The sequence below is a fragment of the Armigeres subalbatus genome, chromosome 3 (assembly GCF_024139115.2).
Source record: "Armigeres subalbatus isolate Guangzhou_Male chromosome 3, GZ_Asu_2, whole genome shotgun sequence".
Taxonomy (NCBI): domain Eukaryota; kingdom Metazoa; phylum Arthropoda; class Insecta; order Diptera; family Culicidae; genus Armigeres; species Armigeres subalbatus.
In genome coordinates this window covers 99,240,958-99,260,541 of record NC_085141.1, presented here as the reverse complement: position 1 = coordinate 99,260,541, position 19,584 = coordinate 99,240,958, and the positions used below count along the sequence as shown (strand labels likewise).

Here is a 19,584-nt window from a genome sequence, read left to right as displayed (position 1 = left end):
GGCAGCAACAGGCTCTACAGCACTTCGCCACCCCTAGCACGCCGTTATTGACCTTCGTTTCGTTCCGCTTTCCTCGACACGGAAGGGATAAAATTCGACAGCTAACAGCTGGTATTTACACAGTCCGTTTTTGCTCGTTGCCTGTTTTGATTAGTTCAACAAACAGTAGGACCCGGTCCAGCACTTAAAAAATATTCACTGCGTTGGTAATGGAGGCCCATGGCCAGCGACCGAAAACGTGGGTGGTATCAAATAGGGAAAGCAAACAAAGCGAGGCTATTTGTTTTCGCGTGGTACCTTCTGCAGGGAACTCGTCGTGTTTGTATAATAATTTACATAAGCAGCAATAAAAAACAGTTTTTATATTTTCATTATATCACGCAAGAAGCTGTGAAAATTTTGATAAAATTTAATTAAGTTTCACGTCAGTAAAATAAACTTGTCAGAAGTGGGATTCGAACCCACGCCTTCAGAGAAGACTACGACCTGAACGTAGCGCCTTAGACCACTCGGCCATCCTGACTCATACCGACATCGTTGGCTCAATGCGCACTAAAACGTAGAACTCTAACACAAAGTGTAACTTCGCTCCATCACCATTTGGCAGACGAGAACCCCACGATTCTATATTTAGACAAACGCGTCGAGAATCCAATTAGATCGCACACAACCAACCACCCGGGTAGCAGCGATTCCCGCCATTCGCTCTAAAGATTCTCATTGCCTGTTTCCATCGCTGTGTGTCGATTTTTTTTTCGGTAGTGGAAGTGGATTTTTATCTGTTGAACCAACAGCTTTTGCGTCGTTATCGCACCGTTTTCTTCGTTCTACCCATATTCTGCCGCATCAGTACACATACGGATGAGTGTGGAGAAGTTGAGAGAGCGAGCCGTATGGACGTGGCCAAAGGGGTTGCGGTGAAGAATAGGTTATTTAGCATAGCCAACCAGTCAATGCCATACACACGTTGCGTTGCCGGACACGAAACGTCGGAATAGGCAAACAGAATCTCGGGAATGATGTTTGTTATGAGAACGATTCACTTACACTTCGGAAGGAGCGCAGATATGGCTCGCGGTTTTCTTCGCTTGATTAATAATATCGTCATACCCATTATTGCTATGAGAGCGTAATCATGTGAATTAAATAGAACAAACGGCATTATTAGTCACAGGGTACTTACATTTATCTATCAAGTCCCAAGGCCAAACAAACCGAAGTTTTTTTATAATATTATTTTATATTTATCACCATTCTACGGTAACCTACATAATGTTTAAATCTAAAGACAAAGACTTATAGAATATTCATATTACGAGGTTTTTTACCCTATTCCATATGCAATGAAAACAAGATGAGGGCACTATAACATTAAGATACTATTTATCATGTCATAAAGCTCGCAATCTGAAGAGGCTTTTACAGAAGTCGTAAGATGTCTGATTCGAAAAAATCCAAGTAGTTTTGTTGTTGTCATGAGTTCTAGATAGTCTACGAACTTCTCAGAGTCAAGATCTGCAGATTCAGTTCCGTAACGGAGGCAGTTATTAAATAATTGTCTAGTTGCGCAATCCCATGTTGGTATATTTTTGCATTCCAAATAGCGTTTGTTGTTGCTATGAGCTTCAAGTATTTAACGAACTTCAGGTGATTATACAATCAAGCCATGTGGTGAATTTCAAATTCACCACACGGTTTTCTACTTCTAATATCAAAAGTTTAAATCGAGCGTAATAATTTTCGTACAATGCTGAAATTAAAGTCGATTGTTTAGCATGAGTAAGCAAACCATCTACGGATGTTTCATCCCCGTGGGCGTTGTGGTTCTCTCAATCCGTGCTCTTGAAAAATCACTAGAAAAAGCACGTGGTTTCCAAGATGGCCGATTTGTGGCTTTGTTGTATAACCACCTTCATTGAGGCAATGTATTCAGATAAACTTCTGTAACGGAGGCAGATATTAGACAATTAACAAGTTTTATTTGAAATCTTTATGCTAGATGTTAAATGTTCAGTCTGTACGACCTCTGGTCAGCGATGCCAGATTGTTTCAACATCAGTTCCGTAGATTTGCTCAAAAATTTTGGAAGGCCCAATTCCGGTGATCAGTCACAAACCTTCCAGTTCCAATACAAAAATGAAGTAAGATCTGGCGTTAGTCAAATTTCCTCTCGTTTCCAGATGTCACAATTGCCATGTGCGCCATCATTTGCATTAAGGTACCCCGGGGCAAGTGAAAATACGTGGTAAGTGGGTACTATGACTGCAGATGAATCGATAAACGTTTTTGATGGTAACAATGTTCTAGGAAGATGAAGCAGAACTATCAACGAATTCACCCGACACAAAAATATTTTTAGTCAAAACCATTTAATGCACCATACTAATGCTATTGCTTGATCATGACTTTAAACTACCGAGAAAATCTATCACTTTTATTTTATTTCAATGGATTTCAAACTAAATAGTCGTTTCTTAATTTATCATTGATGTGGAAAGTGAATGTTTTGAGCAATTAAATAATTGTGTGAAATCGAAAACGATTTGAAATTTTTAATTAAAGCCAAAATCTGCAATTTTCATTTGCCCTTGAGTTTTAACATACATGGGGCAAGTGGGACATATTTGAACAACATTTCCGAAAAGCTATTTTAACAGTTTTTAGATAGTTGTCTAGTGAAAAATAACTTAGTCATTCATATATCATATGGATCTGAATCAGTTGCAGTTTGATTTCGATGTTAGAAAGTATTGTACAGTTAATTACCAAATGTATATTTTGCATTCTGTAAAATATCTCCCGCATGAAGAAGAGCAATGGCTATAACTATGATGCGATATTCTTCCGTTTACAATGCAAATAATCTATTTATTCTACAATAGGTCAACAGGATTTGTCTTGTGTTTTGTTATTTTCAAACTTCGCATCAGATTCTCAGATAAATAAAGTGTGTAACACATAAATTGGCAATTTTGTTCTGTTACAAATTAAAAACACTGCGCATCGCCTGAATAAAAACGTTTCTTCTAAAGTACTGATTTATATAATAATTTGTGTTCTAAACAGAGAAATATTTATTTATACGAAAAGTGAATAAAGATTTGCTTATCCTTGCCACCTAAAACATTTGGCAAAAGTAAGCTAATGGAAAACAAGACAGCGGCCAAATAAACAGTAAATCGGCTGTTGTCTTGTTTTCATATCTGCTAACATTATAATCCCTTTCTTCTTGTAAAAATAAAGTCCGACATGCAACCAATCTTTATTCATGATCTGAAAATACTTGTACTCAGAAATAATATAAACATCATATCTACATTCCTCAAAACAGTTTCGTTCGACAGTAGAAAACAGAATAGGTCCCACTTGCCCCGTTTGAAGGGGTAAGTGGGTCCTGAAGGTAAATTTATTTCTAGCGCTACCAATATTTTTGTAATTGAATAAATGGCTTCCAACACCTCTACGCTTCAACAATGGAAGCATTTAATGATGTATCTGTGGTTAATGTTCTTAAATACCCTGTTTTCTAAGTATGCGTTAACAATTTTGCTGAACTAGCGTTTTTTTAGGTCCCACTTGCCCCGGGGTACCTTACTCGAAACAGTCGCGACAACCGAATATGGGAAAAAATCGATCACAATTTGTATGCAATTGAACGAATGTTATGAACCAAGAACAAAAGTGTGCTGACAACCAATCACCTTTTTCTACTTTGATTACTTTGACTTTCGTTGATGATTAGGTTCTTACTATATTTTTTCCCAATCATTTGTAACTATTACAAATAAAGAAGTCAACAGAGTACCCTAAGTCTCTAAAGTTGGACTTGAAGTAGTTCTAGGGCGAAAATAGACTACTATTGCAATCGAAATAGTACAGACAAACAGACATAACACATGGAACGTTTTCCGAAAAAAATAATAGTCACACAAACACTAACGACATCTGTTGCTTATACCGAATTTGGCAAATCACAAGACAGGTGGCGGTGGTTGACAAACTTTAAACTCGAACAAAACAAATTAGCACGTCGCCAGTGATCAATTAGCTAGCTAACTTGAACTGACCAGTAAATCAGTGAACGGTGAAATAATCTCTAGTGTTATGTCTGTTTTTCTGTGGAAAACAAACATAACACTCGAGTGAGTAAACTCCACGAAAAAACCGAAGAAAAAACAGGTGATATTTAGAAAGTTATTGAAATTAAAATGTTAATTCAATAAAATGCATTTCATTCTATCGATCTTTTGAATAACATGATGAAATGTGAGATTTTGTTCGGAAGAAATGCACTAAAATAGCAAACCAACTTTGTTCATATTGAATGTACCCGCATATCAGTTTTATTAGGAATTTTCATAAGCTGATTGTTCAACTTTTTTTTCTCATGGATCTAAATTGTTCAACAGTAATTAATTAAACAAGAAAAAAAATTTCAACAAGATAAACATATGATTGAGATTTTTTGTTTGAAAAGTTTTACATGGAAAACCGATTCGGGAACATTGGCTATTATCCAGTATGCGAAAAACCAGTTTCGAATAAATACAACAAACGTTCAATTGATTATTTGGCTTTCTGGTGGCTATATGTTTTATTTTGGTAGATTTTTGGCTTCGCAGTCTTGAAAGGAATTGACTATGTTTTTAATTTTTTCCCGACGTTTCGGTCCATTCAAAAGTAGAAAGCAATGCAATGATAGAAATTAGCAAGTCCAAGCACCGAATAGCCGATAGCAGAATTTTGTTCAAATTGTCCGATACTAAATTCATCCGACACTAAATTCGTTGAATCATATAGTTCACATGATATAGTACGTTACATAGAAACATATTTGACGAAGAAACCTAAACAAATCGACCCATTGAAAAATGCCCTGAATGGACCGAAACGTCGGGAAAAGATTAAAAACATAATTTTCAATTCCCTTCAAGACTGCGTTAGGAAATCCTGCTAGGAGAGTTAGGAGCAGTTTTATGCAACGTGATGCATCATTCCACGCCGCACTGAAAATCCTGTGTTGGGCTGAGCAAAATGCGCAAGGTAAGCATAATTAATTTTATAGTAAGTCAAAAATCTACCAAAATAAGTTCAATAATACAGTCGAGTAAAAAACAAAAAAAAGTTTTTTTTTGAATAATTCATCAGGAAACGCACATAGAAAGTCAGAGCCGCAGAATATATTGTAGCTTGAATCACAACATCAACGAATGTTCATCGTGAATACATAAAATTGTATTCACTGGATAAATAGTACAGTGGATTTTGCTACAAAATAAAATGTGCTGGAGTACTAATAAAATGTATGTCAAAGTTCAGCCGAAATGAATTGCTGAATAAATTACTGAATTTTAGGCATGGCCACGTTAATCTCTATTTAGGTCACTATCCCTATTTCTGAGCCCTATATAAAGATCCACTTTTACACCGGCGGTATCTACACGGGAATGGAAAAACATAAAATAAAATTATCCGCGAGTTCCCAAATTTAGCGCCCTGCAAAATTTCAGCACTCTGGTTGGGATTTTGCCTGTTTGTGAATCGTCACTTTCGTATTTTTGTCTTAATACACTGAAATATTTACAGCGAATTCCTCAACAAATTCCCCTATGAATTGTTAGGTAAGTTCTTCTATGAGTCCTCAAGAAGTTATTCTACGAGTTCATCTAAAAATTATTTTATGAGAGATGTGCCGGCAGTGTCCGTAGACTTTCAGGATTGTTTTTCAGAAATATTTCCGGGAGTTTCCATATAACCTTCTCTATGATTCGAGTTCTTCCATTAGTTGTTGTTGTTTCGGTTGTTCAATTTCTCCGGGAATTCCTCCAGTACAAATTTGTGGGATAATTTCTGGAGGAAGTTCATGGATGGAACTCTTTTCAGTTAAAAAAAATCCTGAAACATATTTCAGAATACATGCTTGAAGAAAATTCAAGACAAGCTCCAGTTATTTTGAAATGTTGAAATGATCCACAAAACAACAAGTGTTTGATTCGCTTTAAAAAATCAGTGCTTTTATACACCGCAATACATATGCTTATACGTCGGACAAAAAGGAAAATTCACTCTAGCAATGCACGTTGTGAGCCCAATATATTTATGAAATTGCTAAACTTACGAGTACTCAAGGTTTTCAACAAAAGTCATGAATAACGTTTCGTTGAATTTCTTGTAGGGGTGTGTGAACACACCAGAAAACTATAACAGACTAATATGAGATTATGCCCTCATGAATTAACGATAAAAATTAAAACTGAGAAAATAATCCGTAGATTTCCGCAAAAATTTTCGAATTTCCGTAGATTTTATCTACGGATCCGTAGATCCGTAAAAAGCATTCAATTTCGTAGATCTACGGAAATTTCCGTAGATCTGGCATCGCTGCCTCTGGTCGAAGATGGTGATTCTGTCTTTTAAAGAGGATTTCAGCCCGAGGCTGGCTCGTCTCTTGATGAAAGCGGAAAAATACAAATAAGCTACAATGCATAGTTTACAGTAAACTAATTATAAATTAAAGATAAAAAGACATGCCAGGGTTGGCTGAAGCTCTGATATAAAGACTAGTTCAGTCTTTTGGTGGTGTTTGTTTGTACTCATCTAGAGGAGTTAGCAGGGGGCGTAGCCTGGTGGATTCAGCTGTAATCATCTTGTTACTTAGTGTCCGGAAGATTGGCCAGTTCGTAGCCAGGTCGACATATTTTGTCGAATAGGTGACAATCTTTAAGGAAGTTTATAGCACATCTCTCATCGAAGAGATTTTTCCGCAGGGCGTTTGAGGCGTTGATTATATTATTGTTGACTCGAACAGCATAGAAAATAGGACAAGTATTGAATACATGGCAAATACAAAAAAAGACAATTACATGCCTCGCATATTCGGTGGTGACTATCTCCACCCAAGTTGTGGCCCAGGCTGCAGCGATTTCATTCTTCAGCCAAAGTTTTGTGTCAGCGGCTGGGGTGTCTCGTCTGATGTAGAGACTTCTTCTTCCAATGTTGACAGTGGCGTCCGCATCCTCATTTTCATGGATACAGCAACGCTCAGGGACCCACATGAGGGTGATTTTGTTATGTTGGATTCCTTGGCATGGATGAAAGGGTGGTGGTGAATCAAGTGCAGCAAGTACGCTCGCGGGCTCCCAGGTGAGCTATGTGAGACATCTCACTACCCACTTCGCACTACTCACTTTTTACAGTGAGAAGTGAGACGTCTCACTACTCACTTTTCATTTCTCACTGCTAACTGTAAAAAGTGACGTCTCACTTTTCACTCCTAATTTCTCACTTCTCATTGTGGAAAGTGAGTAGTGAGAAGTGGGTAGTGAGACGTTTACTACTCACTTCACGCTTTTACAGTCATTGTTTACAGTGAGAAGTGAGAAATGAGGAATAAGAATTGAAACGTCTTTCTTTGCACTCCTAATTTCTCACATTTCAAATGACCTATTCGGCCAAATGTCCTATCCGGCCAAATGACCTATTCGGCCAAATGTCTTATTCGGCCAAATGTCCTATTCGGCCAAATAACCCTTTTGGCCAAATGACCCTTTCGGCCAAACGACTCTTTTGCCCAAATGACCCTTTCGGCCTAATTACCCTTTCGGCCAAACGACCCTCCTTTCGGCTAAATGACCCTTTCGGCTTAATTACTCTTTTGGCCAAATTACCCTTTCGACCAAATAACCCTTTCGGCCAAACGACCCTCCTTTCAGCCAAACGACCCTTTCGGTCAAACGACCCTCCTTTCGGCCAAATGATCGTTTCGGCAAAATGAGTCTTTCGGCTAAATGACCCTTTCGGCCAAACGACCCTCCTTTCGACCGAAAGATCCTTTTGGCCGTATGACCCTTTCGGCCAAATGACCCTTTCGGCCAAAATACCCTCTCGGCCAAATGACCTTTTCGGACAAATGACTTTCGGTCTAATGGTCTGTTCGGCCAAATTGTATATTCAGCCAAATGTCCTATTCAGCCAAATGACCCTTTCGGCCACACAACCCTTTCGACCAAACAACCTTCCTTTCTGCCAAACGACTCTTTTGGCTAAATTATCATTTCGGTCTAATGCCCCTTTCGGCCAAATGACTCCTTCGGCCTATCGACCCTGCTGGTCACATGACGCTTTCGGTCAAACGACTATCCTTTCGTCAAACGCCCCTTTCTGCCAAATGATCCTTTTGGCCAGATGACCCTTTCGGCCGAATGACATTTTCGGCAGAACGACCCTCCTTTCGGCCAAATGACCCTTTCGGCCTAATTACCCTTTCGGCCAAATGACCCTCCTTTCGGCCAAATAATCCTTTCGGTCAAATGACCATTTCGGCCAAATGATGCTTTCGGGAAAATGACTCTTTCGGCTAAATGACCCTTTCAGCCAAATGACCCTTTCGGCCAAACGACCCTCTCCGCCAAATGACCCTTTCGGCCAAATTACTTTCGGTCTGTTAATGATCTGTTCGGCTCAATGGTATATTCGGCCAAAGTAGAATTTCGGCATTAGTAGAATTCGGCCAAATGGCAATCGGCCAAACGGTCCTTACCCCAAGGAAGACAAATTCTACGTGGTTCCCCGTGCGCCTAGCGTCATTCAGGGTCTGCGGAATACGTACTGGTATCACGTCCGGACTATAAGGCATGCTGTCTGGTATCCAAATGACCGGTTGTTTCTAAAAATTCCTTAACCCCTCTGTTGACCATTCGCTCCATAACCTTCGCAGTGACATTCGTGAGGGCGATCGGTCGATAGCTCCCGGCATCACTGTGAGAGCCGCGACTTTTCGGTATCGGAACAACTTGATCTTCACTTAAGAAAATTATTTTGAGCTTTTTAGTGGAATGTCTTCACTTGTCATAAGACGAGTTTGTACAGTCCCATTTAAATTCCACCACTTAATTGTACCTTGACAGATACGTATTTCGACCTCAACAGTAAGGTCGTCTTTAGTGTCTCGTACTTGACTCGACTAAGTCGAGTTGATCTCCACTGTTTTGGAAGGGTGCCCGACAGCCAGTTGTTGATGTCCTCAAGGAGAGCTAGTCCTCCGCCAGTTGGCAGACGCTCCAGCATAGGGTATCCAATTTCGTCTGGTCCCGCGAATTTAGCCTTGCCTTTACGCAAGGTTGGTTGTAGTCTTGACCAGTATCTAGAGGAAACTGGAAAGCAGATATCACAAAGGCAGGATGCCGGTGTTTTTTTTTGCGAAAGAGATCTGGATACTTCCCGTATGAGGACTGAGTTTGGAAATGGTCAGTCAATGCATCGGCTACTAGGGTCGAATCACGCTGGACAACGCCATAGATCGACAGGGACATACCGTTGGAGCGTCTTTTTCTCTGCATACAGCCTATACGCCTCCAGAGCTCAATTGTCGACTGTTCGCTGTTGATGCCATCGCTTCACGGATAATTTGGCGGCAGTCATTTCCAGCGGCCTGTACGCCGAGAGAAGGTTAGCCAGTTCGGGACTTTCCGCTGTTCGGCGTCCCTTTGCCCTTTTCAGAGCGCGGAGCGCCTTGCGTCTACACTTGACTGCTCTCTTTATGGTTTCACTCCACCAATGGAGGGCTTTTTACTCTGGATTTCGGCTGGTCTTCGGGATAGTACTATTGGCTATTGGATTTTAACATCCGACAGCTCAATCACCGTGGAAGGTGGCTTCTCGTCTAGTTCGCGTTCGATTTTGTCTTGGAAGTCACCCCAGACGGCTTGCGCGGGCTGTGGGTCACATTCGTGGGTTGACTGTCAAGCGGCGAAATTTTGAGTGGGCGCTGGAGGCTGTTCGACGGGGAGGCTCTATGCAACGGGGCAAAATAAAGAGTTACGAGCAGAAACCACGTTGGAGTCGGGAGCCGTGCTCCCCTAGAGCTCCTCCAGAGGCAGGTCCTGTTTCACCGCTGGCGAAGGCAACGGATCCTTTTAACTATGGGTGGTATCCAGAAGGTCCGGTAAGAATCTCGGTGTGTCCGCTGTAGCTAAGCTTATGAAGATTGTCATAGACGGTTGAACAAGTAGACCTGCGTCCTAGTGGGCAAAAACCCCCAGTGTCGGGCCCGCAGTGGAATCTTGTGTAAAAGCAGACTCCGGGCATCGGGGGATGGCTGCCAGTTGCGGTCGGGGTATAACTTCCACAATGACGGGGCGTCAGCTACCCGAAGATTGCGATGTTGTTTGGGTTATCGAGATATAACAATGGAGTTCTTCAGGGTGTTTAGTGTGATGTCGTGGGCCCTCCTTAGCCGTGCGGTAAGACGCGCGGCTACAAAGCAAGACCATGCTGAGGGTGGCTGGGTTCGATTCCCGGTGCCGGTCTAGGCAATTTTCGGATTGGAAATTGTCTCGACTTCCCTGGGCATAAAAGTATCATCGTGTTAGCCTCATGATATACGAATGCAAAAAATGGTAACCTGGCTTAGAAACCTCGCAGTTAATAACTGTGGAAGTGCTTAATGAACACTAAGCTGCGAGGCGGCTCTGTCCCAGTGTGGGGATGTAATGCCAATAAGAAGAAGAAGAAGAAGAAGTGTGATGTGTGATGGTGGGTTTATGTTTTGTGATTTGAGCAACTAGTGCTCGATGATAGTGCTATCACATTTCTCGTGGAGTAGTCGAATTTGTGTGTACTATCAAAAAGGATAGGTAATAGGACCTAGAAAGGATGACTAACCTTAATAAACCACTTACTTGCTACCATTTTTGTTTTTGATATCATTGCGCATCGCTTCACGCATCGGTTTTGTTGCGGTCTCCTGCTGTCACCGGAATCGCTTGGAACGCGTCCACGCTTTGGAGTTTGCAGGGACGGACTCGTATCCATGATATCCGATGTTTCTGATGTATCCGTTAAGATATCGTCGTAGCTTGTTTCCGCATTCTTTTTTGCCTTGTCAATTTTTTTGCTTGCCTTTGTGTTCGGCTCCTTTGAAAAGGCGCTGGTCCGGATTGTTAACTGCAGTTTTTCAATGACTTGATCCTTGAGCTTGCAGTTATCTTGCAGCTTGCTTACCGAGTCGATGAGAACAGAAATCTTCTGTACCAGTTCTTCGATCGTTCCATGCCTTTGCACGGAGTCAAGCCTATTACAGATTCCAGAGGATCCTTGGGCAGCTCTATTTTCCGTAGACGGTTTTCCTCCTCCAGCCTTGGACTGGTTTTCTTAAGGTCTACGATCTCCTGGTCCTTGTTTGTGAAGACTGCCTTCGCGTAGGAAATCCCTGACCAGCACCAGACCGAAGGTCGAAGTTACGTCGGGCTTGAGCAAGCGGGATGCCATGGTCAACTCGAATACGTTGAATTTCCGCCTCCTTCTCATAAGCCGGGCACTTTCTGCTGGATGTTGGGTGGGCGATGCTCTTGCAAACCTTATAGTACGCTTGATCTGGACACTGAGGACGTGTGGCTAGGACCTTCGACTCTTCATCAACATTCATGGTATTGTTGGCCAGGTTTATTGCGCAATTGCCACACAGCTGATCGGAATTGGGGCACCTCTTGCTGGTGTGCCCAAACTCCCAACAACGATAGCATCTCATCGAGCTGGGAGAATAATTCTTCGTACGTTCCCTTGTCCAACCGAAGTGGATGTGGTCCGGGACCACCGTACCAACCAGGGTCAGGATGATGGTGAGTGTGTTTACTAACTTACCATCCGAATTCTTCCTTTGGATACGGTGCACCTCTTTGACGCCTTGCTGCTGCTCCAAAAGATAATCGTCTGGCAGCGATACTGCACCAACACTCAAACATTTGGACGACCCAGATTCCGAAGATAATTTGGACGACCTCAATACCATAATTGGTAAAAGATACTAGCAGAAAAATACTAAAAGCAAGCTGTATATCAAACTTTGTTTACTTTGTAGATTTAAAACTTTTTATACGCTCAAAATTCTAAATAACGTTCCCTCTTTTTACGATCTAATTCTGTTTACGCTTCCCCGTTTTGGGCGCAAAAAGCGGTTTTGCAGTATCATGGCATATACGATGATACTCTTATGCCCAGGGAAGTTGAGAAAATTTCCAACCCCAAATTTCTTTAGACCGGGACCGGGAGTTTTTCCCAGCCACCTTTAGCATGATCTTGGTTTGTACCCACGCATATTACCGCTAGATTAAGGAAGGGTTTCGAACACATATTTAATTTATTTTTCATTTCAGATGTTTTCAGTGTTCAATGATGTTTCGATTTATTTATTACTAGCAGATCCAACAAACTTCGTTTCGCCAAAAATTGATTTATTCTCCGATTAATTCTCGAGTTATGAAGAAATGTTTGATTCATTTGTAAAGGGAGAGGTGTCTCGAACCATTCTAAGAACCACCCCCGGCCCCAAAAACCTTTGCATACAAATTTTCACGCCGATCGGTTCAGTAGTTTTGGAGTCTATAAGGTTCAGACAGACAGAAATTAATTTTCATGTATATACACACTTAAAATAAAATACCGAACTCGGTTGAATTTGAACCGAGTTTTTATCTGCTGAACGCTCGGTTCTCTGTTCGGTTCATTAAAGAATAACCGAGCGCTCGGTAACCATTCTGTCAAGCTCCTGTTGTCAAAAGTAACCGAAATAACTTGGTTTGCTTTTCATAGGATAACCGAAGCTCGGTTATATAGTGTTACCGAGAGCTGTCAAGTGAACCGAACATACTGTAAAACAGTTACGTAGTTCGGTTCGAATGTTCAAAATCAATCATTCACCATGAAAATGTTTTCATGAGGAAAATAAAACTGATAACTAACTTTTATGCGAGAATTATTGTTCTATTTCAAATAAGAAGGATACAGGATAAATTACAGCGGCTTGCGATTGTTTCAATCCGTTGCAAGAAGTTGGACAAGAGCGCATATCGAAATGAAATACTAAGCTGGATGTACTCCGGGGGATTGGACGAGGTTTGTTCAATCTGAAAATAAAAACAATGATCGTTTAATGAAACTATTTGTTCATTTCTCGTGATTTTTCACGCACAATGTTTATAAATTTATATTTTACACAGTTCGAATAACACAGAAAATATGTGAAACTTGAAAATGGCTTACCTCATGGCTTACAAAAAAAATTGCTAGGATTGGTCCTTATTAATTTATTGTACCGAGATTTCTCGGTTATCTCGTACCGAATAAGTACACAAAAATGTTTTACCGAATATTTCAGTTCATTTGACGTGTTCTCTGTCAAATATTTTCTGATGTAACCGATTGTTCGGTTTCGATTTGAGAACATGTGACTGAATAATTATTTTAAAACGAATTATTCGGTTCTTTAATAATAACCGAGTGGTTTCGGTAGAAATATGAACCGAGTTCGGTCATATTTTTTAAGTGTGTAGATTATTTATTAAGTATGCAAATGGCTCCTACTAGTACTAGGTCACAATATATCGAGTCTTTCTAATTTAGAGTAAAACATTTTATTTAAATGTCCCATCATGGTGATTCATTTCCCATTATATTGATCCATTGTATTGATGAACTATAAGGAATCGTCTCATGACATATGTAGTTGAGCAACACGTTATTAATTAATAATCATCAAAACAGCGTTATAACTTTCCAGTCTAATAATATTGCACATTCAATTAGCAAACAGCAATCCACCAAAATCACTTAAAGAAATCAATCTTCTCAGTTGGAGTGGAACTCCCAACCTCGTCAGCTGTACTTATATTTTTTTCTTCTCAGAAACGAAGGGGAAACAACCCGTATTCATCAATTAATTATCCGAACCCCCGGCAGCAGAGATTGATGTCCAGATTTGCTTCCAGCTTGAGCACTATGCCGTTGGTAGACCAACTAGAAAAAAAATCCTAACTGAAATACGATCTCACCAAGGTAACGAACGCGTTGTAGCGTGGCAATAGGTTTACGGCAGGTATTTCCATCTGAGGTCTATTTTACGAAATAAGCTCCAAAAATTATAAACTCAACCAAAGTCCAAAGTCGACTCAGAAGGTATGTAAATTGTTTTAATGATTTTAGTTCATATGACGGCAATTCCACCATGGACAAAAATACCGACCTCAACCCTACATATCGAAAAACGATTCAATTTAAATGATTACAGCCGAGCGCGCACCGTCGACGACGGCAACCGCAGCTGACAGAGGGAGGAGGACAATGTCGTGAAAGGTAAATCCACTTCTGACGCGCCCCTTCTGACATTGACTGAACTCCGGGGGTATGGATTTTCGCAATCAACGAGCGACTTGTGGTGGCGCACTTCGTAGGCGGTAGTGGAATGCGCCTTGAAAAAATGGGTAGCGGCCACCGTCAACTACCCTCGCCAGTTGCAATTCCACGGGACATTGATTTATACCAGATTGCGTTCGACCTTTGTTCTCGATGCTAGAGAAATGTTCCGCAACGGAACTGATTGAATCAGAACCGTTAATGGTGAATGGAAATCTTCGTCAGACCATCTCATTATCATCATATCTAATCACAATTATGATTGAGCGCAACAGCGAAGCATTTGCAGTCCATGAGGGGGACATTTTCCGGTGCTTCCATGGTAACAATTTTTCCTAGTCATGCGAAAAAAATGTATTCTTTCGTGCTAGAAGCTCAATTTGTTAATGGATTTTACATTGAAATACGTTCACGTATGAAAGGAAAATTGCATAATACGAACTTATTCGATTTTATTTCAGCATCGAAGAGCAAACTAAGTCGAATTGAAAACAAGAATTAGTTAAATCGTGCGCATGATTACGGTTTAAGTGCGACTTGGTTAATACGATTAGGATAGCGAGGTGGAACATTCTTCTCGAGTCCTTTCAAATGTCATTGAGTGATACAACCAGGTGGTGTACAAGTTTATTGAACATCAGTCTGAAAGGGGTGATAAACATGATCATTTATAGATACGAGTTACTATTTTTAGAAGTTCTATATGAGATTTAACCCATAATGATTCACTTAGCGGGTAATGGTGTTTTTCTCGTATATTATAAAAATAGTCATTGGTCATAACTTTTGAAAGTAGTGTTTCTGCAAACACACATACAGACATATAATGAAGGGGATAAAAATACCAATCATTCAGTTGTTTCAGAGTTTTCCATTATCGCAGTTGGTATCTAAGTTGATATCTAAATTGGTGGCAGAACTGTACACCCGCCTGAAACGTGAAGCAACAAAAGTTGGACTGGTGGTGAATGCGTCAATGACAAAGTACATGCTTGTGGGCGGAACCCAGCGCGACAGGGCCCGCCTGGGAAGCAGTGTTACGATAGACGGGGATACCTTCGAGGTGGTCGAGGAATTCGTCTACCTCGGATCCTTGCTAACGGCTGATAACAACGGTAGTCGTGAAATACGAAGGCGCATCATCTGTTGAAGTCGGGCCTACTACGGGCTCCAGAAGAAACTGCGGTCAAAAAAAGATTCGCCACCGCTCCAAATGTGTCATGTACAAGGCGCTAATAAGACCGGTTGTCCTCTACGGACATGAAACATGGACAATGCTCGAGGAGGACTTCCAAGCACTCGGAGTTTTCGAGAGACGGGTGCTTAACCTCCTCATCGGCGAAATACGCCTGCGCATTGCGCGGATTCGTCGGCAGGAGGAGAGACGATGGACGACGATTCAACACACGCCGACTAGAAGATGCCATGGTGAAACGGTCCTTCGTTGTAGAACTGTAGGCGCGTGCTGCAGATATTCCGGAAGGTGGCAGCATGGAAGACCAATGGACCGCCATCAAGAATGCCTTCATCGCCACCAGCGAGAACAATCTGGGCGAACTACGCACCCAGAGAAAACAATGGATCACCGATGAGACCTGGAGTAAGATAGAGGAGCGAAGAGAAGCCAAAGCCGTGATAGAGCGATCAAAAACCAGAGGAGCCAAAGTCTTAGCCCGCGGCTTTTGAGAAGGAAATAAAACGCTCATGTCAACGAGACAAGCGAGCGTGGGCAGACTCTCTGGCCGACGAAGGAGAGAGAGCCGCCGCAACCGGGGACATTCGCCTCCTCTACGATATCTCACGACGCTTAAGCGGGGCGAAGATGAATGTGACGTTTCAACGATGCCTGTGAAAGACACGAATGATCAGTTATTGACCGACCCAACTGACCAGCTGAAACGCTGGTTCGAGCACTTCGAACAACTTTTTCAAGTGCCAGCCAGGCCATCACCACCTCGGCATGATCTGCCTAGGATCCGACGTATAAGAGATTCAAACAGCCATCCAAAGCATGAAATCGAATAAAGCCCCAGGGGTCGATCGCATATCAGCCGAGATGCACAAAGCTGACCCCATGACATCCGCTCAACTACTATATCGTTTATTTCGTAATATCTGGGACACCGCAACTTTCCCGGTCGACTGGATGCAAGGTATCTTAGTGAAGGTGCCCAAAAAGGGTGACCTGACTGTATGCGATAACTGGCGAGGCATTATGTTGCTGTGTACCGTTCTCAAAGTTCTACGCAAAATTATCCTAGCCCGGATTCAGGAGAAGATCGATGCGACTCTCCGGCGGCAGCAGGCCAGATTCCGTGCCGGAAGATCCTGTGTGGACCATATTGTCACGCTCCGCATCATTCTGAAGCAGGTCAACGAATTCCAAGAGTCCCTTTACATAGTATTCATTGACTACGAAAAAGCTTTCGACCGTCTCAATCACGAGAATATGTGGGGCTCCCTGAGACACATGAGGGTTCCTGAGAAGATCAAGCACAGTACGAGGCCTTCTCGTGAAGAGTGCTGCACAATGGGGTCCTGTCCGACCCTATCCGGGTCGTAGCTGGTGTGAGGCAAGGATGTATTCTATCACCGTTACTGTTCGTCATCGTAATCGACGAGATTCTGGTAGATGCGATTGACCGTGAACCAAACCGCGGGCTGTTATGGCAGCCTATAACCATGGAGCACCCAAACGACTTCGAATTGGCTGATGACGTCGCTCTGATATGCAGAGTAAGCTCAACGACCTTGTCGAGCGCTCCTTCTCGGCAGGTTTAGTCGTCAACGTCAACAAAACCAAATCGTTGGATGTAAACACGGTGACTCCTTCCAGTTTTACAGTAGCAGGGCAACCAGTGGAGAATGTTGAAAGCTTCCAATACCTTGGTAGCAAAATGGCGTCAGACGGCGGTACCAAGATCGATATTGGCGCACGGTTCAAGAAAGCAAGGGCTGCCTGTGCGAGTTTAAGAAGTATCTGGAAAAACAGGCAGATAAGTGAACGCACCAAAATACGAACTTTTAAATCTAACGTGATATCTGTGCTGTTATACGCTAGCGAAACATGGTGTGTATCAGTGGAGAACACTCAACGGCTGCAGGTGTTCATCAACAGATGCCTGCGGTATATAATTCCGGCCTGGTGGCCTCACAACTGGATCTCAAACAACGAGCATCATCGTCGTTGTCACCAGAGGTCGATAGCAACAGAAATTCGGGATCGAAAGTGGGGGGCTGGGTCGGCCACACTCTACGTAGGGGCGGAAACGAAATCTGTAAACAAGCATTAGACTGGAACCCAGCGGGACATCGCAGCAGTCCTTCTTCGGCGAATACCAGACAGGTTTTCGTGAGGGCCGATTAACGACTGATCAGATGTTTAGCCTTGAAGAATTTGTTTACCTTGTAACGCTTGTGAAATGTGACAATGACGTTTCCCGTAAAGCGAAAAAAACGTATTGCTGGACCGAAGATCATGGAGCTCTACAATACGCCATGCATAGCTGTGTATCGACGTTGTAGCCAACCAGGTATATACAGGTAACAGCGCAAGTGCTCGTCGAAGAAAGCGCTGCTAAAAATTATTCGCATGCATGGCGTCTTTCTATCGAGCAACTGACGTTGGCGTTAGAAGCAGCCAAGAGAAATTTTCTCTCAAGATTCTGATTTTGGTTTTGTTGCTGTCGGTAATTGAAAAGAAGCATTATTGAAAGTTAATCGAACCACTATTAAATGTGGACCACCATTTTATATTTATACAAGAGAGGTTGCGCCAAGATGAAATTTTTTGAAAGTGCAAATCATAATCGCTTGACGATGGCACAAAGTTTATGTCGGCAGCAGAATCACAATCGCTCGTAGGACGGAGACGCCGCAAAATCATTCACAGTCTGATGACGTTAACGTAAGAGGAATTTTCTCCAAATTTCAAAACACAAGCGCAGAGAGTTCATGACGTGTACATATTATCGTTTTTGAATACTGTACCACTCATAAAAAAAATCTACTTCGCTTATTTTAAATCACAACAAACAGCGCCGTAGCGTGAGGTTTTCAAGGTTGCCCGCCAAGGGGCCAGCTTTTAGGGGACGCCGAAATCAAGAATTATGCTATGAGAAATGGAACAATTTCACACGTTAACGAACCGATAGATAATAAATCATCTACAAAGTCCAAAAGTCTGCTGAAGAGATTTTTAGTTAGTTTTTAACAAACAAAGAATTTTTCTGTTTTTTTTTTCATTTCAAAACGTCTCATGGAGTGCTCTTAGTTCTGCCAACTATCATCCTTGACCTTTCTAAAAATAATAATCATCCTTCCGAAGGTGACTCCGCCCATCGACAAGGTCCTGAAGAGCCGCCAAACCATCAACACCATACCTAAAATGACCTACACAATAGCGAAACACGTTTAATCGCGCACAGATTGATTACTTTCCGACCGCATTGATTGACAAAACAGAACTTAATACAATTCCGGCTATCAACTTATCCACTTCAAAATAAGGTTTTTCTTCAATCGTCTATAAGTCCGATAACGGATCTGAACATCGATCTTCTAACTCCTCACATTTATTGACCTATCTAGGTCCATCAGTGGATTCCAAACCACCGACATACTCTGGAATTGGATTTTTCTTGATTGAAAGATTAGCGTTTCAGACTATAGATCGATGCATTTCAGATCTGACTTTCATTAACCCATTTAACTAATTAGCATTAGCATTGAGCAATTCGCACAAATTCGTAGGTGGTACAAGCCAAGACTATTGTATGAGAGTAGCATCACTTTCATCCGTTACCACAGATATTGATTTGGGATTAATCACTATCTCTTAGATGGAAGCAATGTACCCTCCAATAGTCGAGATCTGTCCTGGCCACGTCCTTGCGAATGCTGAGGAATGGGAAGGATGGTTAGTTGGACATCTACTTAAGAAAGATGCAGAGAACTCTACGACCTCTCATAGATGCCACGGGAGGTTTTGGGATTGTGTGGAAGGTTATGACAGTAGGAATTAGTTTTGGTAGAACGTGAAACACAGAAAGAACTACGGTAGAAATTCAAAGTAATTCATTAACCCATTTAACTAATAGGCATAAAAAAAACTTTATTTGAATTCGCGTAAAATTATTGAATATTCCAAAAATTTGTAAAAATTTTAAAAGTTTTCTTTAAATTTTCTTAATATTTAGCTAGCATGTTTGAATAATCACACCTTTAAATCATACTATCTTAAAGGTAAGATCCAAATTGTTTTTCTAAATAAAACATACTAAACATATTTTATTAGTTAGTAAGAAGCTCTTTTTTGCAAAAAAAAAAATGAGCGCCAGATAGTCGGCTAAGAATATCTCCAGAAAGAAGCCCGAGCCCCTTTGATATTTTCAAAAA

At 41.5% G+C, this 19,584-nt stretch overlaps 1 non-coding gene across 1 annotated transcript; it reads right to left on the bottom strand.

Annotated features, from left to right (window-relative positions):
- Positions 1-440: 440 nt before the first annotated feature.
- Positions 441-523, bottom strand: Trnal-cag (transfer RNA leucine (anticodon CAG)). Its single transcript has one exon. It is a non-coding gene; the product is annotated as a tRNA-Leu (tRNA).
- Between the last annotated feature and the right edge of the window lie 19,061 nt (positions 524-19,584).